Source organism: Pleurodeles waltl, chromosome 2_2 (genome assembly GCF_031143425.1).
Source record: "Pleurodeles waltl isolate 20211129_DDA chromosome 2_2, aPleWal1.hap1.20221129, whole genome shotgun sequence".
NCBI classification, from domain to species: Eukaryota; Metazoa; Chordata; class Amphibia; order Caudata; family Salamandridae; genus Pleurodeles; species Pleurodeles waltl.
The window spans coordinates 847,922,865-847,950,358 of NC_090439.1; positions in this window are offsets into that span (position 1 = coordinate 847,922,865).

The window sequence follows — 27,494 nt, forward strand, 5'->3', positions numbered from 1 at the left end:
GGGCTCTACACGGACTATTTCCTCCACCATGACCCTGAGTTCGGCGTCACTGAACCTGGGTTGTCTTTGGGGTGCCATGGGGTGGTGTGGATGAGGTGTGGGGTGGCGTTTGTGGTGATGAGTGTGGTGCGTGTGGTGGTGTGTGGTGTTTGGTGCGTGGATTCTGTGTGGGTGATGGTGTTGTGTGCCTCTGTGTTGTGGGATTGTCTAATCTGTGCTCTCTCTCTAGCCTTTGTTAATGATTTCGGGTCGTAGGGGCTTGTGGGTGATGTGGGTGTGTGTTTTATATTGTGTTGGGTGTGTGGGAGTGGTGTTAGTATGTGTATCAGGTGTGTGTATTTCAAAGTGACCAATGTGGCTGAGTTTTCTATGTGTGTGTGTATTTTGACCGCGGCGGTGTGTACCGCCAATGGAATACCGCGTTTGAAAGACCGCCGCGTGGATTTGTGGGTCGGAATGGTATGGGCGTATTTCTGTTGGCGTGACGGTGGAGGTTTGGTCATCGCAATTTTTTCGCTGACCTTTGGTGTGGCGGACTTTTGTGGATGTCGGGTTTTTGGCGGTTTGCCAGTTGCGGGTCAGAATGACCGTGGCGGTTTACCGCGGCCGCAGCGGTGTTATGGCGGTCTTCTGGCCGGCGGTAAGCGCCTTTTACCGCCGAGGTCAGAATGACCCCCTTGATGTTCAATTGAAGAATGACACCAAGAAGAATCAATTGACCTAAGATACTTTGTGAATTTCATTCTGCATCACAACAAGTACAAGGAACTGAGCCAAGTTAGCCAGTATTAATATTAGGATCAATTTACATGGAGGACGGGATAAAGATTTGCAAACATGATGATGTCGCATAACACAGGACATGTGTGGCATGACTTTTGTATATGTTTACAGGATGTTAAATACAGCACAGATCTTGCTGTATGTTAACATGGCTATTGTTTGCGCATCTAGGCCTATATTTACTAAGCCTTTGCGTAGCGCAAGGTAATGCAGGGCAACACAAAGGCTTATTTGGAATTTAGAAAGCTATGCAAGGCCGGATTTGCGTGGCCGTCTGTGGCTTTGTAAAGAAATGTAACACAACACAGCGGCTTGCGCTGCGTCGTGTTGCATTTCATAGCGGTGGGTGTCCTATGGGTGGAGCATAGGCATTCCGGTGCATCTATCATTGTATTTCATGCAATTCTAGATTTAGTAAGGTTTGTGAAACTGGAATTGCGTGAAATCAGTACACCTACCACAGTGGTGTAATGAGGAGAAATATGTTTATTTCTATTAGTTACTTCCTCTGCCTATGTGTGGTGCATTGTGCATTACACATAGAGAAGACTTCGTTTCTTTGGATTGTTTTTATTCAAGAAGGTAACCCATTGCACAAACACAATCCTGCTCATAATGCAGGAACCCGTGCGCCATGATGCAAGGGTGCCTACAATGGTGCTAGGCAGCCTCAAGTGTGCCAGCGTAGAGACACCTTACATTAGTAGATTTTATGCTTTTCAGCTGTCTTCCGGTCACACAGTGCAGCGCCTCAACTTTGCTTGTCGCCCTACTTTGTGTGAACCTTCGATAAATGTGCCCCAGAATGTATGAGAGTGCATGACAGTAGCTTAGGGCTTCGAAGACAGGAGTGTTCATTACTAGCATCGGCCTTTTAGCTTTAGATCACACCTATGTGTGCTTAGTTGTCGCGTTATTTCCGATTGTTACATTAACAAGTCAGGAAAGGACATTTTCCACTCTGCACCACTTCGTTTTTGCTGTTCCTTGCTCTGTTCTGTGTAAGGGAACTAAAGAAATGCAATTCTCTGTATTTCATAAAATTAGAATCAAATCATTGTTCCCCATCCAGTGTAACACAAACAGGAGCAAGTAATTTCTGGTATCACTACAATGGCTACAATCTTTCCTTTTCTGCTTGATAGCCCAAGAATAAATGGACTCCTTCAAAAGTGATTTTTCCTATTGAGTGTGGCTGTTCTCCCAAGGTGTGAAATGGGATGAGCATGAATTATATAATTTCAGAACAGACAGATGAAAGCATTATCAAGTTAGGTGTGACATTGTAAGAATATCTTCATGAAAGGCAACAATACTATCAATAACACATTGCATAACACGTAGTGAATCTAGGCACATGTTCACAAGGTGGGCAAAGAACATTTGGCACACTATATGAGTTTTTATATTCAATAGTGGGACAGATGGAACTAACTTCAGTGACAGGCATTACCAGAGAATATGTATATGGTGTAGAAATAAAGTAGCGAAACACGGAAAAGAGTCACAATTGGAGCATATGTACACAAACAGTAAACTGCCTTACTGTGAACAATGGGAAAGTACATGAGTGACGATCAACAAACTAACACCTGTTGGTAGCTTTGTTTTTAATTACATGAAAATGCTAAATAGACATTGAACAGTCGATCTCAGGTAAACACTAATGAGGTACATTAATCGATTTATCATTTCAAATCAACAAATAATGTCAACAATGCACTTTATAAATTAGTTTACAAGTTTATTAAATGTAATTGCCAAAAAAATGAATAAATTCTGCAACTCCAGTTCTGGAATGTGATAGTTGTTTGAGGGGCAATGAAACATTGTCCCACATGTTATTGAAGTGACCATAGTTTTGACAACACTTCACTTTGGCCAGTATTGGAAGTATGATTCCATGCACTCTGGGGGCTCCTTAGAGGACCCCTAGCATTGCTCCTTTCAGCCTTCTGGGGTTTTCCAGGCAGCCCAACCTGCTGCCATCCCTCAGACAGGTTTCTGCCCTCCTGCTGCTTGAACATCTCAAGTCCAGGAAGGCAGAACCAAGGATTTCCTATGGGAGAGGGGTGTAACACCCTCTTCCTTTGAAAACAAGTTTTACATGGCTTAGGTGGGGTAACCTCCCCAAGCCACTGGTATGCTTTGAAGGGGACATTTGGTGCCCTCTGTGCATAACCAGTCAATGCTGGTTCAGGGACTCCCAGTCCATACTCTGGCACGAAACTGGACAATGGAAAGGGGAGTGACCACGCCCATGTCCAACACCACCCTAGGGTTGGTGCCCAGAGCTCCTCCAGAGGGTCCCTGGTTTCTGCCATCTTGAATCCAAGGTTGGGAAGGACCTCTGGGAGCATCTGTGTGGCCAGGTCAGGCAGGTGACGTTAGAATCCCCTCTTGATAGGTGGTCACCTGGCTAGGTGACCAATCCCCTTCTCAGGGCTATTTAGGGTCTCTGTCTTGGGTAGGTCCTCGGATTCGGCTTGCAAGACTCCAGCAGGACTCCTCTGCAATCTTATTTCGACTTGTAGCTACTGGAACCGCGACTGGACCCTCCAGGAACTGACAATCTGCATCCCTGACAAAGACTCTGCTTGCAACATTATTTCCACTGCTCCTTCCAGCTTCTGCAACATTTCCCCGGCTGTGCAACCTCTGAGGGCAGCAAGTCTTCAGTCTGCATGAGAAGGAAGAACGACTCTCCCTTGGAGTAAAGGAGTCTACCCCTGCATCCGCAGGCACCAACTGCAATGATGACCGGCTGCAGTTTTCCAGAGAATCTCCTCTCATCCTGAGCCGCATGGATCCTGCATCACGGGGTGGTTCAGATTAGTCCTCTTGGTCCTCTCTGCCAGGTGTCAAACTTTGGTGGTGGTAAGCCCTTGCCTTCCCATGCAGGACAGTACCCCCGTGCACCGCTTCTCTTGCAGCTACCAATGCTTGTTTGCATCTCCTGCAAGGGATCTTCAGGGTCCGTGTAGACCCAGCACTCTTTCCTGCGACGCACAGCCCTCTGCGTGCTTCTCCTGCGGGTTGGGAACACTTCTCCTGTTGTGCTGTGTGGGCTCCTCTGTGACTCCTGGGTCCTCGTCCAGTGGTCCTTAATTCCGTGCCAAATTCTAACATCAATAAGCAGATAATCAATCAGGCTGCTATAGGTCCCTCTAGAAAAGGTCGAACGTGCTGGGATATCTGAAGGGAAACGCCCATTTCCTGGCCGTAGGCCATATAGCAGCATTAATTCAATAACCTGCAACATCCTTGGACTAGATTTAGGCTGGCTTCTTGCCATTGAAAAGGATGGAATTCCCCATGTTGCATCTTCTTCCTGAGTTTGCTTTTCAATTAAGGAGTTAGGATCTAAGGAAGCGTTAATGTCGCCGGCTATGATGACAAAATACGAGGGAAATAAATCAGCCACAAGTGTATTTAGCAGAGATTTTTTTTTCTGAAATTTTGCTAGAGGGACCTGGCCTATTGTAAGTTAACGCACAATAATGGTGGGCCCAATTTTGATTTGAATGATACTGCCGAAATATCAGGTGAATTTACATAGATTTCCTTCACTTCCCCTACCTCGGAAAACTTTACCCACGTAATAAGACCCCCTCCTGCCCTCCCCACAGGTGAAGGAATGGCCTCTTTACAAAATGAAATATACCCTTGTCTGTGTATGTTAGTAGTAGCCCAAGTTTCCTGGAAAAGACAAATACTACAAGAGTCAATAAGAGAGCCCCAGTCCGGATCGTCAATCTTGTTCCATAAGCCCGCTATATTCCAGGAAATTAAAGAAGAGTGGAGAGGCCTAGGTCTAGGATGGGTGGGATTACCACCCTTATAGTGAGGAGCTAAAGGCATGGTTACTAAATCATCTATTATCCCTGGGCTCCCGTCCTGAGTGACACCCCCCAGAATGGACTCCTGGAAGTTCCTACATGAATTCCCATCCTCGTACAATGGAATAATATTCAGGGGGACTGTTGCTCCTTTCAGTCAATCAATGTCTGATAGATTAGAATTTGGCATATTGTTTGTGAAATTCATCCGCTTGTCCCGGATCTCACACTCCTTCCAGGGAGTGTCCGCAGAAGGGACCTTTGTAATAGTAGAAGATGGCTCAACAAAACCCATAATGGCAGCCCTACTTTCCGGGATAGCAGATGGTTCTTTAGCTTAGGTATCCCGGACAGGACAGTCTGTTTGGAGAACAATGTTCGATCCGTTGCGTAATGGGTTCTGGGCCTCCCGGGATATCAGGCCTTTAACCAAATCAGGAGTAGCTAGAACTAGCTCAACAGTATCCAATTAGCCTTGTTTGCCTATGTGGCGCTTTGCAGAAATGATATCTGAGTGGATAATGGAGCCACATTCCCTAAAATGGCTTCTCCAATGGGTGGCCTTGTTCCTCAACAACAGACTATCTTTGTGCATGTTTGATGCTAATTTCAGGACATTGCACATATAGATTATATGGTTGCTTTTTATAGTTATATTTTTTCCCTGTAAATTTCCCGGTAAGGGTGTTCCATGGCTCTCCTATACAGGAGCTAGACTGTGAAGAATGAATACTACGGCTAGATACTCTGGGGGCTTTTGCAGTTCCCAATGTTAGACCTGTTCTGGTCAATAGTTTTTCGAGCCCCACACCAGATTCCTTGCTCTAATCTTTAGAAGTAGGTAGGGTGGATTTGAAACGTTTTCCAAATGGGATCTCCGCAACCCTCTTCTTAACCTCTGGGCAAAGTAAGGTAAGAGCCTCGGACAACATCCGTTTTAGGTCCTTTACCTCTTGTTTTAGATCTGTGATTAGATTGACCACTCCCATCTGGAGATTCCCACTCATATCATGTCTGCTTAGCGTTTGCAAATTAGAATCCGCACAACCTTTCTCTGAGTTTTGATCGAGGCCTCCTAGTGCAGAAAAATGATTGGCGCAGGGTATGTCATTCACTATAATAATTCCATCAGCCGCACCCACATCTACCGGTTGTGTGGGACTTTGTCTTTTGGCCCCTAGATCAGCTGCATCATCCGACCCATCTGCAGTTATCAAGTTTAGGGCAGGATCCATGCAGCTAGCTGGATTTGCCTTTTTAGATGATCTAGGCCAGTGGTTCCCAACCTTTTGATTTCTGTGGACCCCCACTTTAACATTATTGGAACCCAGGGACCCCCACTGAATCATCATGGGAATCCGGGGACCCCCGTCTGAGTCATTACTGGAAGCTGGGGACCTGATTTGTCAATATTTGTTAATATTTTGTAATTTTCTAGGCTCTCGCGGACCCCCTGAGAAGGCTTCGCGGACCCCCAGGGGTCCCCGGACCACAGGTTGGGAACCTCTGATCTAGGCCTAAAAAAGGATGCAAGAGGGGCACTAGTTGGCCCTTTTACAACTCGGGTGTCCTTCCCATTTAGCATAAACTCCACCTCTTCAATTAAAGTGTCAATTTCGCTAGTAGCACAATTGGAGAATCTCTTCGAGTTTTTATGGGATTTAGGTATTTTGGATGATGTAACTGCTGTCACAGGACTCCCTTGTGTTTTGCACTTCCCCATTTTATTCTTAAAACCAAGAGGCGTGGCCTGGCCTCTTCCGGGCTCTGACGGGCCCGCCCTTGGCCCACGTGCGTCCCGCGTTGCGGTGTTGCGTGACACGCTTTGAAGCGCTCGCATTCCAGGCTCCGCCCCCTCTCCTAGCACTGGGTCCTGGGACACAGAGTCCCCACCGACAACAGGGCAGCACAGCAAAGTGTGTCAATAACAGATTAAAGGGCGAGTATTAACTTTTACTGCTCTCTGAAAATAATCTAAAATAACTGCTAGTGGTCAGAGGCACCTGTGCAGGGACAAGTGGTGCGCGCTAGTCTGCTTTTTGGAGCGCTGGTTCCACCTTGAGGAAATGTATGCTTGCTTTCTGAAATACAGACTGAACTGTGGTACTTACCTTTGAGGTTTCCTAGTACCTCCCAGCTCTCCTCTACACATTCCACTTACCCAGATGGGGGAGTCCAGTGTTTGCATTCCATTTTTAAGTATATGGTTTGGGCTCCCCCTAGGGTCACTATTGTCTATTTGCATTTGCACTGTTTTCTATCACTTTCTCTGCCTATTGCTGATAACTAGTGTACATACATATCTAATGTGTTACTTACCTCCCATTGGAGGGTGCTTCTCTAGTACTTTTTTTAGTTTTCTAACACTGAGGTGCTCATTACGAGTTTGGCAGTCTTAGCAGAAAACTGCCATTTGTACGTGCACCAAAAGACCGCCTCTCTCCCGCCCTCAGTCTCCCTTGCGCCGTATTACGAGTCACAAACTGCAGACCGCCCAAAATCAGCCAAAAAACCGACACCGTCAGCCTGGCCGAGGGCGTGAGAGAGGCGATTCCACCGCCAGCACTGCCACACCAACAACATCCCGCCCTCCAAATTACGACCCACAAATCAGCACAGCAGTCTTTGCAAGCCGGTAATCCATTTGCGGTCCAAACCTCAACTCCACCAGAACACAACGCCGCATTGGACTGTATGAATACCCCACACCTGACACGCACACCACACACACCTGATCACTGCACTATAAAACACCCCCCCCCACACACACAGATACCCACAGCCATTTGCATCCTGAATTTTTCAAAGAGAAAGGGAAGAACGCACAAATAGAGGACACTGCACCTGGATATCATAGGCACCACCACACCTAACACACAGCACACACTACACAACTGCACCGCTGCACACAACAAACACGTCTCCACACAGAACCACCACATACCACAAGCACACTGAACCACACAACCCCACCTCACCAATTAGCACACTCCGCACCTCTGCACATTACACACCCCACCACCCACAACACATCCACCATGTCACAACAGAAACACCCACGATTCACAGAAGAGCAGTTGACGGTCATGGTAGATGGAATCATCAGAGTGGAGCCACAACTGTTTGGAGCACAGGTCCAGCATACATCCAAAGCCAGGAAAACAGAGTTATGGCAGAGGATCGTCGACAGGGTGAACTGAGTGGGAAACCATCCGCGCACAAGGGAGGACATCTGGAAGAGGTAGAACGACCTAAGGGGGAAGGTCTGGTCCATGGCGGCAAGATACCAGATAGCCATCAACAAGACTGCGGTGCACCACCACCTCCTCCCCCAGAGTTATCATCATGGAAGAAGAAGATCATGGTCATCCTGCACCCAGAGGGCCTGACTGGAATACCAGGAGGACTGATTTCTGGTAAGTCAACAACACTCCCTGGGCACCATGTACTCCTACACAGCATGTACCCCTACTACACATATACCCCCTCACAGCACCCTTACATACAGCAATCCACCCTGAGCCCAATACCCTCCCTTGCATTCCACACCTCCCCACTACCACTAATGCCACACGGTCCCACCAAGTGCACTGATATCTCCCACTTTAGCACTTACTACAACTACCACAGGCAACACTCACCACCCTTGTATAACTGCTAATTCCACTCCACATTATGACACCTGCACATATAACCATGTCACCCCCTTCACCTACAGGATACTTGGACTGCTCACTAGTACATGGCATGGCAAGGACAGCATTAATGACCACAACCTTCTATACTACAAGCATACAACAGCACTATCCATCAGCCCTTAAACATTGCCAGTGGACAAGCAGCTGTCATTGCCATCACTGGAAAGCATATCAAGGCTATGATTGCAAACAACCATGTGAACAACAAGTACATTTCAACAATGTAAGGCACTTCCTCTCCATCAGCAGGTATCCCTACTACTGCCACTCAGCAGAGGATGCCAGAGACAGACAGACAGCCCCTGGAAGTAGGCTCAATTGAGGACTACAGCTCTGGATGTCTGAAAAGGGACACTTCACCTGGCCCATCTGGGGTGACTTGTCAGTCCACCACTACCAGCCTCACCCTGCCCACATCTGAGACCCCCACCTCTGTGGCTACTACAGCACAGGAAACCCCTCCCCCAAACATGTGTCCCAAGGACAGATCAATCTATAGTGTGTCCCACTGTAGAGGGACCTGAGTCGACCCCTAACATCCAAGACGCTGAAGGTCCTGGTGTCAGTGGGCACACTTTGTCAGGGTGACAGGCACAAGGGGCAGTGGGAGGGCAACTGTGGGTCAAGGGATGAGGCACCAATAGCATACAACTGGCCAGGAGGCCATCTCCAGAGTCCTGGGAGCATACCAGCAATCCCAGGACAGGATGGGTCAAATAATGACAACCTTGCAGGAGAACCAGAGGCTTCAGAGGGAATACCACCAGGAGGCCATGCAGCAGAGGCAGGCACACAATGCCACCATGGCCTCCATTTGTGGGGTGCTCACTGAACTTACCAGCAGTCTGCGTGCATCCTCCACCCACCAGCAGCCCCCTACCAGTAGCCAATCAACACATGTGCCATCTACATCTACATCTGCCACAGCTACTGCAATGGAGGCCCAGCTAGAGGACACACAGGTTAGTAGCACCCTTGCAAAGCAAAACACAAACGCTGTGGGATAGCGTAACTGGATGGACGGAATGCGGAACCAATCAAACATTCACCCCCAGTCACAGATCTGGGTTTAATCCATCCATTATTTTGCTCACCATGCCACCCCAGTTTGAACCCAGCCATATGCAAATCAGTCTTGACCCTGTTCCTCAAGGGAACAGTCCAGCCCGAACTGCCAGGCCAGGTTCTCCCTGGACCGGAAACAAGCATCCTGGGACTGGTTTCAGGGTTTCACCCCTCATCAGCCAGGCTAGCTTGAATCCAGTGGCACAGTGAGCCCGGGACCCACGTCTGGGCATACCCGGCGCACTTAGGGCGGCAAAAGCAAAGCAAAACACAAACGCTGTGGGATAGCGTAACTGGATGGACGGAATGCGGAACCAATCAAACATTCACCCCCAGTCACAGATCTGGGTTTAATCCATCCATTATTTTGCTCACCATGCCACCCCAGTTTGAACACAGCCATATGCAAATCAGTCTTGACCCTGTTCCTCAAGGGAACAGTCCAGCCCGAACTGCCCGGCCAGGTTCTCCCTGGACCGGAAACAAGCATCCTGGGACCGGTTTCAGGGTTTCACCCCTCATCAGCCAGGCTAGCTTGAATCCAGTGGCACAATGAGCCCGGAACCCACGTCTGGGCATACCCGGCGCACTTAGGGCAGCAAAAGCAAAGCAAAATATAAACGCTGTGGGATAGCGTAACTGGATGGACAGAATGCGGAACCAATCAAACATTCACCCCCAGTCACATATCCGGGTTTAATCCATCCATTATTTTGCTCACCATGCCACCCCAGTTTGAACCCAGCCATATGCAAATCAGTCTTGACCCTGTTCCTCAAGGGAACAGTCCAGCCTGAACTGCCAGGCCAGGTTCTCCCTGGACCGGAAACAACCATCCTGGGACCGGTTTCAGGGTTTCACCCCTCATCAGCCAGGCTAGCTTGAATCCAGTGGCACAGTGAGCCCGGGACCCACGTCTGGGCATACCTGGCGCACTTAGGGCAGCAAAAGCAAAGCAAAACACAAACGCTGTGGGATAGCGTAACTGGATGGATGGAATGCGGAACCAATCAAACATTCACCCCCAGTCACAGATCTGGGTTTAATCCATCCATTATTTTGCTCACCATGCCACCCCAGTTTGAACCCAGCCATATGCAAATCAGTCTTGACCCTGTTCCTCAAGGGAACAGTCCAACCCGAACTGCCAGGCCAGGTTCTCCCTGGACCGGAAACAAGCTGGGGGTGAGTGTTTGCATTGTCAGCACTCCGTCCATCATCCTTTTGTGTTGTTAAAGTTGCCCTAAGTGGGAAGGGTATGCCCAGACATGGGTCCCTTGCTCACTGTGCCACTGGAATCAAGCTAGCCTGGCTGATGAGGGGTGAAACCCCGAAACCGGTCCCAGGATGCTTGTTTCCGATCCAAGGAGGACCTGGCCTGGCAGTTCGGGCTGGACTGTTCCCATGAGGAACAGGGTCAAGACTGATTTGCATATGGCTGGGTCCAAACTGGGGTGGCATGGTGAGCAAAAGAACGATGGATTAAACCCAGATCTGTGACTGGGGGTGAGTGTTTGCATTGTCAGCACTCCGTCCATCATCCTTTTGTGTTGTTAAAGTTGCCCTAAGTGGGAAGGGTATGCCCAGACGTGGGTCCTTTGCTCACTGTGCCACTGGAATCAAGCTAGCCTGGCTAATGAGGGGTGAAACCCCGAAACCGGTCCCAGGATGCTTGTTTCCGATCCAGGGAGGACCTGGCCTGGCAGTTCGGGCTGGACTGTTCCCATGAGGAACAGGGTCAAGACTGATTTGCATATGGCTGGGTCCAAACTGGGGTGGCATGGTGAGCAAAAGAACGATGGATTAAACCCAGATCTGTGACTGGGGGTGAGTGTTTGCATTGTCAGCACTCCGTCCATCATCCTTTTGTGTTGTTAAAGTTGCCCTAAGTGGGAAGGGTATGCCCAGACGTGGGTCCCTTGCTCACTGTGTCACTGGAATCAAGCTAGCCTGGCTGATGAGGGGTGAAACCCCGAAACCGGTCCCAGGATGCTTGTTTCCGATCCAGGGAGGACCTGGCCTGGCAGTTCGGGCTGGACTGTTCCCATGAGGAACAGGGTCAAGACTGATTTGCATATGGCTGGGTCCAAACTGGGGTGGCATGGTGAGCAAAAGAACGATGGATTAAACCCAGATCTGTGACTGGGGGTGAGTGTTTGCATTGTCAGCACTCCGTCCATCATCCTTTTGTGTTGTTAAAGTTGCCCTAAGTGGGAAGTGTATGCCCAGACGTGGGTCCCTTGCTCACTGTGCCACCGGAATCAAGCCAGCCTGGCTGATGAGGGGTGAAACCCCGAAACCGGTCCCAGGATGCTTGTTTCCGATCCAGGGAGGACCTGGCCTGGCAGTTCGGGCTGGACTGTCCCCATGAGGAACAGGGTCAAGACTGATTTGCATATGGCTGGGTCCAAACTGGGGTGGCATGGTGAGCAAAAGAACAATGGATTAAACCCAGATCTGTGACTGGGGGTGAGTGTTTGCATTGTCAGCACTCCGTCCATCATCCTTTTGTGTTGTTATAGTAGCACCCTTGCCCCTGCAGCTGAGGATCTCCCACACAAATGAGGTGATTCATCTAGGCATCCTGCAGAACCTGAGGCCAAGACCAAAAACACAGCCGGGAAGTGATCTCCTGAACATTCTCCCTTGTGTGCTACTGTAACACCCAGTTTACTGTCCACTGCCAAAACTCCATTTCCCCTTGGCGACTGGACCTGTGAAACGAACAGCTGGGCCACCTACTCTGATGCTTTCAAACCCAATGACCCCACTCCTCAGCAAATGAATTTTGAATCACAATAAACAGATTTCAGCACAGTCATGGCTTACGTGTCATCATTGTCACCAGTATCATTTAATGTAAAAGATATCAATTGAAATGCACATATAGGTGTCAGTAAGTCTGACAGATGTGGCAGGAATGTCCAGCAGGTGTGTCATTACATCCTTCCTGTACTGTAATCCTATGCCAAGGGTGCCAGCAGTCATGTCAGAAAGCAGAGTGGTACCACACATCTGAGCTGAAGATAGATCAAGATAGGGTAAAGCTTCAATGATGTCTCCTATATTGCCCATCCAATACACATACAGGACATAATGCAATCCACAGGAATCATGTTGCAGTGGGGAGGCCACCACATATCTACAAGGTAGGTCTGTAGGTCACACACATGCAGAGTAAAAGAACCATTCCTCATACATCACCAACAGAAAACCTATCTTGCAATGTCTAAAAGAGGTAGGTACCAGACATCAGCTTTGGGAACAGTGTAGATCGGTAGATGGACTGTTATGTGATAGGCTTAGGGCAGACCATTGACATCCAAACTGCAGTCTTGAAACAATGCAACATGGGGAAACCTATGCTGAAGTCACGCCATGCCAACAGCAAGTACCACATGGCTTTGCCAGAATATCAGTTGCACCTCCCCTGTTGGTAAGTCAGCATCTCATCAAAATGCATAACACAGACGGCCGGATGTAGTGCACTCATATCTCCTGATGCAAAACACAAGGAGGGACAATGTCACTAGGCAGACACTTTAGACCACACATATCTGGCATTCATTGGAAGAATTGCCAAATCAACTCAGTCCTAGAGTCAGCTGCCTCCTCCTCATCTGCCTCCCTTTCAGTTACAAAGTCATCAGCCTGAGCCACTGGTCCAGCTGCCAACAGTGGAATGTGTCTTCTCATGGCAAGATTGTGTACCATGCAACATGCTACAATGATTTGGCAAACTTTCTTTGGTCTGTACTGTAGGGCACCAACGGACGCTTGTAGGCATCTGAATCTTGCTTTCAATATCCCAAATGTCCTCTCATTTACACCCCTCATTCGTCCATGAGCTTCATTGTAACTGTCCTCCCCATCTGTTGTAGGGTACCACTCTGGTATTAGAAGCCACGGCGGATTGGGGTAGCCGGAGTCACCTGTGTGGGCAAAGGTACAAATCATTAGGGAACTATGAGAGGCATAGAGCTGCCTGTGAAGAGAAGTAGCATAGATGTTAGAAATAAACAGTGGTACACTTACCAATGAGCCCGGCCCTCTCTCTATGTAGTGGTGACATCATTTGTGGGACACTACTGTTCCTCCAGATGTAAGAATCATATACGGATCCAGGAAACTTTGCTGTCCCATGGGCTATGTATCGGTCTGCAAGACACACCACCTGCACATTGATCGATTAGTGATTCTTCCTGTTCCTGTAGAATTGCTCATTGCCCTGGGAGGAACCAAAGCGATGTGGGTGCCATCAATGGCCCCTATTACATGGGGAATGCATGCAATGTCATAAAAGGCAAACTTCACAGTGTACAGATCAGCACATTGTGGTAACCTGAAGTAGCTGTTCAAGTGCTTGAGTAAGGCATCCAGTACATCCTATAACAGAAAACTGAACATCGGCTGTAACATTCCTGCAGCCAATCCCACTGTCACCTGAAAAGATCCTGAGGTGAGGTAATGAAGGACAGATAACATCTGTACTGTTGGTGGGGTGGCATAGGGATTACATATGGCTGGCAGGAGATCCGGCTGGGATCACAGTTCCATGATAGTTTGACAGTTCAGACAATACGTCTGTATAATGTGTCTTTCTTCCAAGGTAGCAAGGTCGACTAGGGGCCGGTAGACCAGCGCATTTCTCAATCTCCCCATTGGACAGTATCTAGGCATAGGGCAGAACAAATTTCAGGACATCTGTTACACGGTTGTTACTAAAGTACACCATAAAAGTGGAAAACAGGACAAGTCATGTAAGGTATTTGAAACTTGACACAGGGAAACAGTTATTCACAAACTACACAGCTGTGGCATCCTGGCTGTCAATTCCATTGCTATACTTGTCACAAGGGGTCTGTACAGAGATGGAAATCAGACATAGTGAACTCGTCCCTAAGTCGGATATAGTTATCAAACTTCCACACATTGAAGATAATACATCAGACATATTGGCAGGTGCCACTCACTTCACTAGTGAGTTAACATGAATGGACATCGTACATCAAGCAACTAGTGATTAACATCAAGCTATCACGCACTAGGATGACATAGATATCTTAAAAATATGTAAAATGGCAGCTGCCTGTCCTGCATGCAGAGGACAGATGGAACTGACCTCATTCCACCGGCGTTAGTCGTCATTGGGGGAGGCGGTCGGAACCGCCGTGCAACTCCTCATTGGTTAGCATTGATGTCTATGGGGAACTGGGGCCAATGATGATCACTGCCAGCGGTGACGGTCATGACCGTGGGGGCCGTGACTGCCATTTACGATAGCCCAGCTCACTTGACTCCTGACACTCTAGCAAGCAAGACCTCCACTGCGTGAGCTGATGATTTCTGTATCTGGAAGCGACAATAGCATGTCCTGCAGTAGATAAGGCCCCAGCCTTCACCCAGGAAGAACTTGAGAAACTGGTGGAAGGGGTCCTACCCCTGTATGGACAGTTGTATGGGGCTCCAGATAAACAGGTCAGTACAATGTGGAATACTTATCAGCTAGGGTGGTGTTTGAGGGTGATAGTGTGTGAATATTGACATGGCATGATTGACTGATGGGGTTGTGTTGTAGAATGATAATGGTGTATTGTGGACTCTGTATGAGCATGTGTTGTGCATGCTGTGTGTAGGCCACAGCTGTAGGTGTACTGTAACTCTACATGAATATCTCCTTTTGTCTGTGTCTCCCATGCAGGTCAGTGCCCATCAGAAAAAGGGGATATGGAGAGCCATCGCCAAGCAAGTGCGGACCCTGGGGGTCCATAGCTGGCGGAGCACCCACTGCAGAAAGCGGTGGGAGGACCTGAGACGTTGGGCCCGAAGACCACGGAGACCCAGCTGGGGACATCCTCCCAGTGAGGGAGGGGTGCCCGGCAGACCCTGACCCCCCCTTATGGCCGGCATCTTGGTGGTGGCCTACCTGGAGAGGGATGGGCACTTGAGAGCAGCACAGCAGCATCAAGGGGGTGAGTACAAACTGTTTAATATCAGTTGTATGGGCTTCTATTGTGTCAGTTAGATTACTCAGGTCGGAATGAGGTGTGTGTATATTAGATAAGATTATAGTTGTGGCTATTACTTCCACTGTTTAGAAGTGGTGTAGGTAAGCTTGGTGCTCTGCTATATGCTTTTCCATTTACGTTTAGACACACTCCTATGTTGAGTGATTTTCAAACATTAATTTCCTATCCCCGAGTCTTCTTTAGATAGCCAATGTCATCTAGTTAGTGCTGATGGGTAATAAGTCCTGTTATGAGGGAACTTCTACTGTGAAATCATTGCATTGTCAATGGACTTTTGTACATCATGAGTCCTTTACCAACCTGCCCTATATTTTGTGTGCAATGTACTTATCCAGGACATTTGAAAAACAATGTGTCAAAAATGTCAGATTGGTTATTATATGTGGGTAGTTGGTAGTTTTTACCATTGTAGAACGACTGATGACAGACTTCAGCATGTTCAAACTAGTCATTTTGTTGGAATTAGGAGGTAACAGTTTGAATATTAGGTTATGTCTTCATGACCAATATTTGGGGGCAATGTATCATAGCCATTCCTTGCCATGCCAGAGGAGGAGTAGATTACTTGTTGGTATGTGTACTAGATGGGTAGGTATTGACCCTTTCCTCCCTTTCTTTCTCTCCCACCCTCTCTCCCTGTCCTCTTCTATCCTTTTGTGCATCAGCATCATCAGGGGAAGGAGAAGGGGCACCAGCAAGTGGGGAAGCTGCAGCCCATGGGACTCAGGAGGCAGAGTCCACTGACACTAAAGGGACCAGTGGGACGGAGGGCGAGGAAAGCACTCCAGAGAGACCGTTACACCTACATCATCTTCAGATTCTTCCTCCGATGGAAGCTTCCTGGCGGTGGCGGACTCATCTGGGTCCATCCCAGCACCATCCTTGTCTGCCACCCCCCTTACCAGGACCACCCTCCCTGTAGCTCCCCACCCAGTTGCCCGTGCCCACTCACCCAGGAGGATGGTTGTCTCCTTTGTCGCAGGCACCTCTGCCCTGCCCCAGTCAGCCCTGCTGCCCTGAATGAGGAGGCTATTGACTTCCTGAGGTCCATCTCCGTGGGGCAGTCAAACATTGTGAATGCCATCCAGGGACTGGCATCCCAGATGCAACAAAGTAATGCCTACCTGGAAGGTATTCATGGTGCCTTGGCTGTCCTGCAGAGATCGTTTCAGGCTCTGGCCTCCTCTTTGATGGCGGTTAATGTCCCTTCATCTTCTGTCCCCACTCCATCTATCTGTGTCCAATCCAACGGACCAATGGACCAGCATTCACCCACTACAACAGACAACGTGCGCAAAGACAAACACAGGCACCACAGGACACACCACAAGCATGCACACAGTCACACCTGCAGACACAACAACAGCCACTCTATACACTGTCTCCCCACCACCTCCTTCATCACAGTCACATCACCACTCGCACCTGCTATCACTCCATCAACATTCCCTGATCCTACCACCAGTCCTGTCATACCCACAGACACCAGAAGAGCAGACATCCACACCACACACCACATCCGCACTCACCACGACAACCTTCACGACCACAAGCAGGACATCCACCTCACTTGCAGCCACCACCCCAACATACACTCACACATATTGCATACTATCTCCCAGCATCTCTTCCCCCTCCTCCCCAAAAACATAAATGCCTTCACTCACCCAACCAACATACACCCACCACACACAAGCACACATTACACACACCTGCACCCACGTCGAGCACAGCAACTCCTCCTACAACCGATCCTTCTACCTCCACTCCTAAATCTTTTACCCATGACCGCCCGTGTACCTAAAAAAGTTTTCCTTGCCAATCTTCACCTGTTCCTTACTCCTGTCCCACCCCGAGATGCCCCTAAGCGCCATGTCTCCCTGCCTCAACCCGGACCTTCCACCTCACAGTCCTCCCATGGCCCCCCTAGTGGTACCCATGCCCCTCTCCCTGCAAAGAAACCACTGCATCCAAAGACTATGGTCCCTACTCCTACCCCAAAATCCAAACCCTCTCCCCTCAATCCAAATTTAAGCCTAAACTCCCCCTCCCAAACCTAAACCCAAGGAACCCCCCCTTCCAAGCCCAGGCCCCCACCACGGCCCCCCTCTCACCAGGGGCCTGCCAGCCCCATTGATGCCCCTGCCATGTGGAGGCCAATTTGCAGTCAGGAGTCAAGTTGTGGCATGTAACTGTTCCCAATGTGCCTGGGGCACTTAAGACATTTGGACTGGCCGGTAAGCCTCACTTGTAAATAGTTTTTACTATTTATTTATTTATTCAATACATCTGCCCACATAGATGTGGATGTCAAGCTTAAGAAAGTGTTCTGGATTTCCTTCAACATGGATGTGTTATATCTGTGTATCTGTGTTGCTGCATGCGCTGGGTTGATGACTTGTGCCATGTACATGTGATGTGTTGGTATGGTTGTGTGTGGCATTGTTTGGTAGTGGTGTGTGCGTCCGTGTGTATAGTGATGTCCTTTGTATGTTGATTGGATGTGGCGTGTCACCTGAGGCCTTGTTTGGATGTCTGTAGTATTTATATGATTGTGTGTTGTTGCTCCGTATTGCTGCTAGTATGTGTTGTCGGGTGAAGTTGTTCGATGTGCCTTTCTGACAATGTGCTTGTGTGTTTGAGATGTTGTTGTGTGATTGTGGGGTGTTGTGTATGAATGTGTTTGACAGTGGCGGTGGTGTGCATGTGCGGTGTGCTGTGTAAATGGCACGTTTTTGTTGGCCGGGGTGTGTGTATATTTAGCGTATGTGTTTGTGTAGTTAGTGTGTGCGTGTGTGTCTGTAGATGTGTGTGATATGGGCGTTTGCGTGTGTGTGGTTGTCGTTTTCTGTGCTGGGTGTGTGTGTTGTGTGTGGGTGTGTAATACGACTCTTCCCTCCAGTATGTGATAGGTAAGGGTACTTATGGTTGTCATTTTTGTCACTGGTCCTGGAGGTGTATGGCGAAATACAGCAGTGGGAAGACTTCCAGTTCAGGTTCCATGGCGGCCGCAGACACGTCTGGGTACCTGGAGGTGAGTGTATCCTTTTCTACTGGCAGTTTCCTCCAGGCTTTTCATGATAGTTGGACTGCCCCGGAAATCCTGGTGGTCTGCTGATTCGTAATATGATGGGGAGTGGATTGGTCCCCACCGGCCTGAAGGTGGCTACCGCCGTCAGCAGCAGTCCGACCGCACTGGCGGTACTGGCGGTGAGGGCTGTGTTGCGGTGGGATCACTGCCGTGGTGGCGGTCCGGTGACCGCCAAACTCCTAATGAGGGTCTGAGTGTTTTCTTTCATGTGTGTAAATGCTGTGTGACTACAGAGGTACTGCATCAGCTTTGCATGTCTCCTAGCTAAGCCTTGGCTGCTCATCCATAGCTACCTCTAGGGAGCCTGGCTTCTAGACACTGCCTACACTACACTAATAGGGATACCTGGACCTGGTATAAGCACCTCAGGTACGCACCACACACCAGGCCAGCTTTATATTTATATTTCTTGTATGTAAAACCAGACTAAAATATTTTCATCAGACCGGGGTGCCTTTCATAGGGAAAGTTAACAGTCATTATTAATCTTCTCTGAGACGACAATAAGGTATTGTAATATTATCTTTTCTGGGAGACCCTGGACCCTGGGACTTAGAACATAGCTTTATCACCGGATGCTGGCTTCTGTTACCATACAGAAGCTGCTTGGAACTGATTGAAATACTGTATAGGGTCTTAATTTCTGCTATCACAGTCATTCTTTAAGAGAAGAAGCTGTGTTTGGAAGAAGAAGAATCCTATTTTCTCTTATAAGAATCTCTCTCCCATCTCCACCTTTTAAACCTCTGCATAATTTTTTTGGCAGAAGAATGGGAGGGGGATGACTAAACATTAAAATGCTCATCTCAAGGTTCAATAACAGAGATTAATGCCCTGTGCCTTTCCATTTTTGTAAAGTGATATGAACATTCTGTTGAGAGAAATATATCCCTCCACTGAAGGGATGAAAGGAGAGCACGAAAACCTTACTTCTCTTGTTTCTTCTCAGGTATAGAGAACTTGCTCCTCATTACACTCCAATCTCCAACCCAATGAGCGGTTTACAGATGTCCCATCCTGTGTGTTTTTTCACTTTTTCTAGGAAAAGTCCCAGATTCAGCTTTCATCAAATGTGATCTCTGAAGAACAAAGACCGCCATGAGCCCAGCGCTAGTGAGAGGGTCCTAATCCGCCACTTGCTGAAGGAGGACCACCAAAAGGGCCCCCTGCAGAGACTGGTAGAGAGTAACCTCTCACACCAGGTTATGAGGAGAGAACTCGGTTGGCTACAGTCTTTCTAGTCTTATTCAAACAGAGCTTTTACTACATCACCTGCTTGAGATTGACCTAGCTCCTGTGTAAATCCCCATGCTTCCCTTAAACCGTCCTTCAATGTACCACAAGCGTCTGCTAACAACACTACTGCACGCTGAAGAAATACATGTCTGCAATAGAATGGTTCGACGTGGAGGTTGCAACACCGTCATCTTCATCAAAACCACGCAACAAACGCAATTGTACTTCGGATTTATGGGCATGGCGTGCAATCTGCTTTCTTTCCCTCCATTTTAGACAGTTAGAGCAAGTTTATATACTTCCAGTAATTTCATTTTTATCTGCATAACGGGTTCGTGTTTTTTTAATGTTATTTGGTGGTTGTTCCTTAAATCCCCCTCCCACCATGCAGAGTTTCCTTGAGTTGACCTAAGTTATCAATCAGAGAGCAACAGATACCTTACAGAGCTTTAGGCTCGCTTCTGTTTCTGCATGGGTGAAGCTGGGTGCCGAAAAATCAGGTAAACGACTTGTACTAGGACAATGACAGCCTTACACCTAAATAACCTGTAACAGTTTAGTCAGTTTAAAAAACAAAACAGACTTGTTTCAAATTACTTTAACACCCATATCGTACAATTAATCCCCGACACGTAAATTTTGATCCCCTAAAGTTAAATCAAATCTCATTTCTTCATGTGATGATTCATTATAAAACTAAGAAAGTTGTTTTCCGAATTCATTGACGTTTGTGGCAATTTCTGTACACTCTGAATTAAATATATATATAAAAAACGGGAAAATTGAAAGAAGTAAAGAGAGGGAGACCGGAGGCCAAGTAGGAGCACAGCCATTGAGTGATTTTAGGGCACACATACAGTTTGTGCAGGAAGGTTTACATGTCTACAGGATATAACCCATAGACTATTCCTTCCTTTTGAAGACCAGTCCATGCACCTAGTACATCCTATACAGCCATTTCAATTAACCAGAAAAGCGTACATACATGGCGTAGCTCAAATGGTCGAAGTTCACAGGAGTATGGCTACTGTACTACAATTTGAAAACCCTATCGTGTATTTTAGTGACCATCTTGAGATGCGTTTGTTAATATCATCATTCATAACCAGGTGAACTTTTTTTGCTTTCTTCAGAAAACCTTCTTGAATTAACATTTTCAAGCACCTTGAATGTATGTATCCAACCTCAGTAGGAAGCATTATAGTCATTCATCTCTTATGATCTTGGCACTTGGTCTTTTGCAGTTTGATTAAGTAGGGCTCCTTGTCTGACCTTCATGTTCTCCTTAAACCATACTACAATGAAAATTCTAACATTTCATTGGCTGATTCAAATCCCACTTCTCTCCCAATTGTTTCCAATGGAGTTGCAGCTCTCTGCATCACTGATGTTTTCTCAGTTCCCTTCTTTGTATTGAAATCTCCAAGGATAAAAGGTAAGCAAATCGAAGCACCATCATTTTGCCTAGGCATAATACGTTTTATGCCTTTATCACCCATACTTTCATACCACCAACGCTATCGAAGTATCACAAAGGATGCAACCAAATCATTACATTTCACTGCTTTCCTTTCCACAAGGGAAATAATGTTTTTTTAATTTTTTTATTCTGTTATGAAAACATTACAAACTTGTATAATAACTCAACACAGTGCAGGTGTAACAGAGCAGTATTTTACCAACATAGAATGATGTCTGAAGAGCGAACACAGCATTTTATCCCCAGGGGAGACAGAGCCACACCCCTGATCCACCCTGAATCCCAAAAAGCCACTGCCTTAGATCCCAATGAGACCAGACGTTTCATAGCATAACCAAACAAGGTAACTAAATTCCTCCTTTGGTCATCAAGAGTGCGAAGAGGGAGATCGTGTGTCCCCACCCCCCACCGTCCCACTGCTATTCACCGAACCTACGTCCCCCTCTTCAGTGAACTTGTCCAGCAGAGCGCCCCTAGCAGCCACATCAGTGAGTGCCCTATCATCACTGCGTGTCAAACACATATGTTGTTCCTCCGTCGCCCCCATTCCTGCAAATCTCGCAACCAATCAGATTTCGCAGGGATCCGCACACTCATCCAGCTAATCGCTACTCTACGCTTAGTCAATACTAACGCTAACTGTACCAACCTATAGACCACCCCCCTGCCCCGCGGCCTGCGCACCACTCCCAGGAGACAGGACAAAGGAGTAACCTCCAACTCTATCTCCGTAGCCTCGGATATCGCCTCTACCACCTCCTGCCAGAATGTACCAACAACACTACAGGACCAGGTCATATGCAGAAATGAAGCATTAAGCTCACCACATCAAGGACAACAAGCCCCATGACCTGGATCTATCTTATTTAGCTTACTGGGAGGAATATACATTCTGTGGACAAAGTTAAAATGCAAAAGTTTAAACCTGTGATTGCAGGACACTGTTTGAACCAAAGACAAGGCCGCATCCCAATCATTGTCCTCAATAGGCATCCCCAAGTCGACTTCCCATGCCTTACGTCCCACGCTAGGCACCCCCGGTCAATCCTCCCGTAAAGCTTTATAGAACCGAGCGATCAAGTGCGTATATTCACCCCAGTTAAGAAGACCATTCAATACTGAAGAAGCCCTGGGGGCTATCGGGAACCGATCCCAGATTTCGCGGGTTACACTTTCAAGTTTGGCATATTGCAGAAACTGGCCAGCGCCCAACTGAAAGAGTTCCTGGGCATCGGGGAATGAAATAAATTCAGCATTAGGGCACAAATCACTGACCACCTCACAACCACCCGACCGCCAGGCCTCCATTAACATGGTCAATTGTCCTTACTATATCCCAAAACAGAAAAAGGTCCCATATCCTTAATTCCCTGTCAAAAGGAGCCAGTCTAAGCACCTGTTTAACCACCTGTTCCCAGATCCCGGCAGTAGTTCTCACCAGATAGGGTGCGGGGGGGTCAGATCTGCCCCCAGATATGAGAACATGTGCCAATGCCCTCCCATCGCACATACCAGTATACAACCTCTTTTCCCAATTATCCACCTCTGACATCCATTTCATGGCACACTGTAGCTGTGCTGCAAAATATTAATATCTTCTGTTAGGGATTGCCAGTCCCCCCCCTCTAGGTCATTCTGCAAAACAGACAGCGCCACCCTACTTCGCCTGCCCACCCAAACTAGGGAGATCAACAGGCTATCCAATCGTCGAAAAAGCTGTGCAGGCAGTGGATACAATGAGTTCTGTACCAAATAGAGGTACGGAGCAAAAACACCATCTTTGCTACTGCTGCAGACCCATAACAGAAAGGGGCAACTTATTCCAAAAAGCTACTGAGTGCTCCAGTCCGGCAACCACCCTCTCAACATTGTTTTCATTATACACATTCACGGAATTGGCGACCCAGATACCCATGTACCGAAAGCACTCAACCTCCCAGCGCAACCCCAGATCAGGGAGCCCAGCCAGAAGAACTCCAACCAGAGATCCCAGAGGGAATAAAAGGGATTTTTTCCTATTGCTCTTGAGAACGGATACAGCCCCGAATACCTTCATTCTCTGCAGCAGCTCCGGCACCGTCACACGAGGATCCCGCACATATACCAAAGCGTCATCTGCATACATAGAAATTACATGCACAGCCCGACCTACCGGGATCCCCCACTGCGCCAACTCCTCACAAAGCCAAATCGCCAAAGGCTCCACAGCCAGAGCAAATAGGAGTGGCAAAAGCGGGCACCCCTGTCTCCCAATCAGCAGACATCTCTCCCCCAACACGCACACGTGCTGACGGGGCAGTATACAATAGTCAAACCCAAGCACGAAAGCCGGATCCAAAACCCATTCCCCAATAAATGTTCCCACTCAATGGTGTCGAACGCTTTCTCCAAATCAAGAGACACCAACGCCATTTCTGACTCCAACCCCTGAGTTTCATGCAGGACATGCGCCAATCGACGTAGGTTAAGGGACGTACTACGACCCAGTATGAACCCTCATTGGTCTTCGTGTACCAGACCCCGGATCACTCCCCTAAGCCGAGTAGCCAACATTTTCCAAAGTACCTTGATATCGCTGTTCAACATGGTGAGCGGTTGATATGAAGATGGATCCACAGCATCCCCCCCCCGGGCTTGAGCAACTAACACACTATACCTTGACGTATAGTGTCTGGCAACTTACCACACCCAGCGCTTCCTCAAACACCTCCAACAATCTCTCCCCGAGTGTGGAGGAAAAAGCCTGATACATCTCCACAGGAAATCCGTCACTACCAGGAGATTTAGATTTCGCCATTGCCGTCACAGTCTCTCCCACCTCCTCTACCGTGATCGGAAGTTCAAGCACGTCTCTGCTCTCAGGGTCCAACCTCGGCAATCTTAACTGCTGCATAAACTGTTCCACACCCCCTCCCAATTGTACCACACCAGCCCCAGACACCCTTTGTAAAGTGGGACGCCAATTCCTTGAGAATGTCCCTACGCCCCGTGAGGAGCACACCCTCAGTATTCCTTATGCTCAGAATCGTCAGGGCCCCCACCTCCCGTTCAGAATCCACGCTTAGAGTTTGCCTGACTTATCACCTTTGCGGTGCAACCGCTGCCTATACCCTTTGAGAGTTGTTCTACTTAGTGTGTCCCAACATGCATTCGCCTCCTTATACAACCTGAGCTCCGCCCGCCTGGCTGTGCTCGACTCAGGTGGCTGCCGCTGCACCTCCCCCATTGCCCCCTCCAGTGCTGTAAGGTCCTGCTCCAACTTTCTACGCACCCCTCCCACCATGCTTATACATTCCCCACGGATGACGGCCTTCATAGCCTCCCATTCCAAACTGCGAGACGCAGTCGTGGTCCAATTCAAGTCCAGATAGTGTTTAATGGCAGCCCCTACTCGTTCTCGACATCCCCGATCAGACAACAAGTCCGTGGGCATATGCCAACTTCGAGCCACACAGGGAAGAGTCTCACCCCACTGCAACTGAAGCCGAACTGGCACGTGATCTGATAAAAACCGACCCAGATGAGTAACATCCTGAACCTGCGAACCATCAATGCCCCCCAACAGAAACCTTTCCAGTCAAGAATAAGTATCATGTGTTCTTGAATGACAAGTGTATTCCTTACCCTCTGGGTATCGTTCCCTCCAACCGTCCCAGAGACCCAATTGCACCATCACATCCCTGAGAGATTGTACCATTAGGGGTTTGGTTCCCAACTTTGGCGGGTGAAGATCAAACCCTCCATCTATCACACAATTATAGTCCCCTGCCCAAACCAAGGGCTTATCCAGGCTATCCCCTAAGATCTCAGGTATCCTAGATAAGACAGAATCATCCGTGTTAGGTGCATAAATATTAAGGATCACAATGGGTAGTCCATCCAATATGCCCTCCACCATTACATAACGACCTTCCACATCCACCTCATTGTACACATGGGTAAAGGGAACCCCAGGAGCCACCCACACAGATACCCCCGTGCATAGGAAGAAAAGGAGGATGAAAACATCTGCCCCGCCACTTCTTAGCCAATTTATGTGCTTCCTCGTCCGTCATATGAGTCTCTTGAAGACAAGCAATATGAACCTTGTGCCTACGAAGGAACGAGTGCACCCTATAGCGTTTTGTATAACTTTTCAGGCCCCGGACATTTAAGTTGGCATATCAATAAGACGACCCATGTCAGTAAGAAGGGAAGCCCCCACCCACAGGATACCACACACCGTGCATTACCCTCCCCAGGACAGCACAGAGAAGGACAACCTACATACCCCGCTTCACCACCTGCACTGTTGAATAAACTGTAAACATGAACATGAACACACAACCCCCCACCCCCAACCCACTCCGGAAATACAGTAAAACAACCAAAATATACCATACTGTAAGTCCAGTCCATGAGTGCTGCCAGGACAGCAGCCTAAACCCCACCCTACCACAACAAATGGCCTACCACAACTGTGGAGTGCCCATCCCCCCCACATCAAAGCAAGACATAACCCGTACCATCCGAACCTGAGGACTAAAGAACCAAGAGTGGCCCGAGGGGCCAATCCCATCCCAGTCCCACATCAGCCCTCCAGGGCTGCCAGCAGACAGCAAGAATAACAGTCAAGTCATCTCGGCATCCCACCCGCCTCCAAGATCCGCTCCGAATCTGTGCCCCCATCTGACTCTGCAGGCACCACCTACAGCAGGCTGCAGTAGAGACTGAGGGACGGCGCGGCCTGCATTCTGGTAAGTTTATTTATTTAGTTATTTATTATTGTATTAACATTCAGCCACCCCACCTGCTGCCCCCCGTGCGCCGTCATGTCTGCCACATGTAGGACCCATGAGCTGCGACTGCGTGGGTCCTGAGCTAACAGTGCTATCCTTTTGATGTAACTTTTTCTCAAGAAAACTACTTTTCCCTACTCTTAATTGTACTGCAGTGTGCAGATATGAGTCCTAAAATGACAGGTTTCAAGCCGTATCGTGACTGTCACGGACAAATGTCAGTGGCGTGCAACCACAATGTCTGCCTATGGTGCCTCAAAGGTGACACAAGGTTGTGTTAATGAGGTTCCAAGATGAACCAGAAATCAATTCAAGACTGTAAGGCCAAACTCGCCATTGCCCAGCTTTGATAGAAGTTGAAGAAGTGGTCTTGGCTGAAGACGAGGCATGCTCTTGCTCCCAATCTCAATCCAAGCACAGTTCACCAACATCTTGCCACTTGCACTGCTCAGAGTCTCGCAATGCCCCTTGTAACTCTAAGCCTCACGGCGGATGAAATTTGACACCTGAAAGAGGCCACAGCCTCCATTTTTGGAACCCTTCTGAACCCAACTGCAGTGCCTTTTGACCCTATGGATTTGTACCCCACCAAATCCCACAGCAGTGCCTTTGGACCCTACAAATTTTGAGGTGGCTGCCTGTCAGAAGCCCGTCCGCATCCATGACACCATCTGTGTCATTTGACCTCCACTAGAGGTCTGCATGTCTTTGAACACGGTGTCACTGGCTCCTGTCTTGGCACAAAGTTTGATGGCACTTTTGGTGCCAAGACCAATGCCTCAGGTACAAGACTTGACTTTGGTTCTGACATCACTGATGCCAAAATCTAACACAATCTTTCTACCGGGTTCTTCAGCCAAAACCATAAGTCATCCTGGCCAAAATTCCAGGGCTATGATCCAGATGATGAAAGCAATTAATTTTATGAAGGGGTGACATTTATGATGACCTACCAGATGCCAATGGACTCAACACCTCTCCCGACACTGGCCTCTCATTCCCTAACCCTATTGCCACAGAGAAATCTGCCTCTTTTGCTACTATTATTAGGCAGGTAGTAGAGATGCTTCTTTTAACTTTATCTATTCAGCAGGTCAAAGTTTTGACAGAAGTTCTCAACCCTGCAGCATACACCCAAGAACCTCTATTACTTTTTAATGAGCCCCTAACAGATATACTTGTGGGGACCAGTGCCAAACAATCATTGTGCTCTCCAGCCAACAGGAAAATGGCAAACCGGCTCGAGCCTGGTCCTTGGAATCCCGACTTCTTGTTACAGCATCCTACCATGGAGAGCTTGGTGGCACAGGCCTCTTGAACTCCAACTCTTTTACCATGACCACCTGACAGGGAATCCAATCAGATGGCAAATTTTGCAAAACAAGCTTTTTCCTATACAAGTCTGGCCTTACACTCTGTCAACACCTCTTACCTCCTGGAATGGTATTCACACATTGTGAAGTATAGAGGGGAATGTGTTGACACTGGTCCCCGA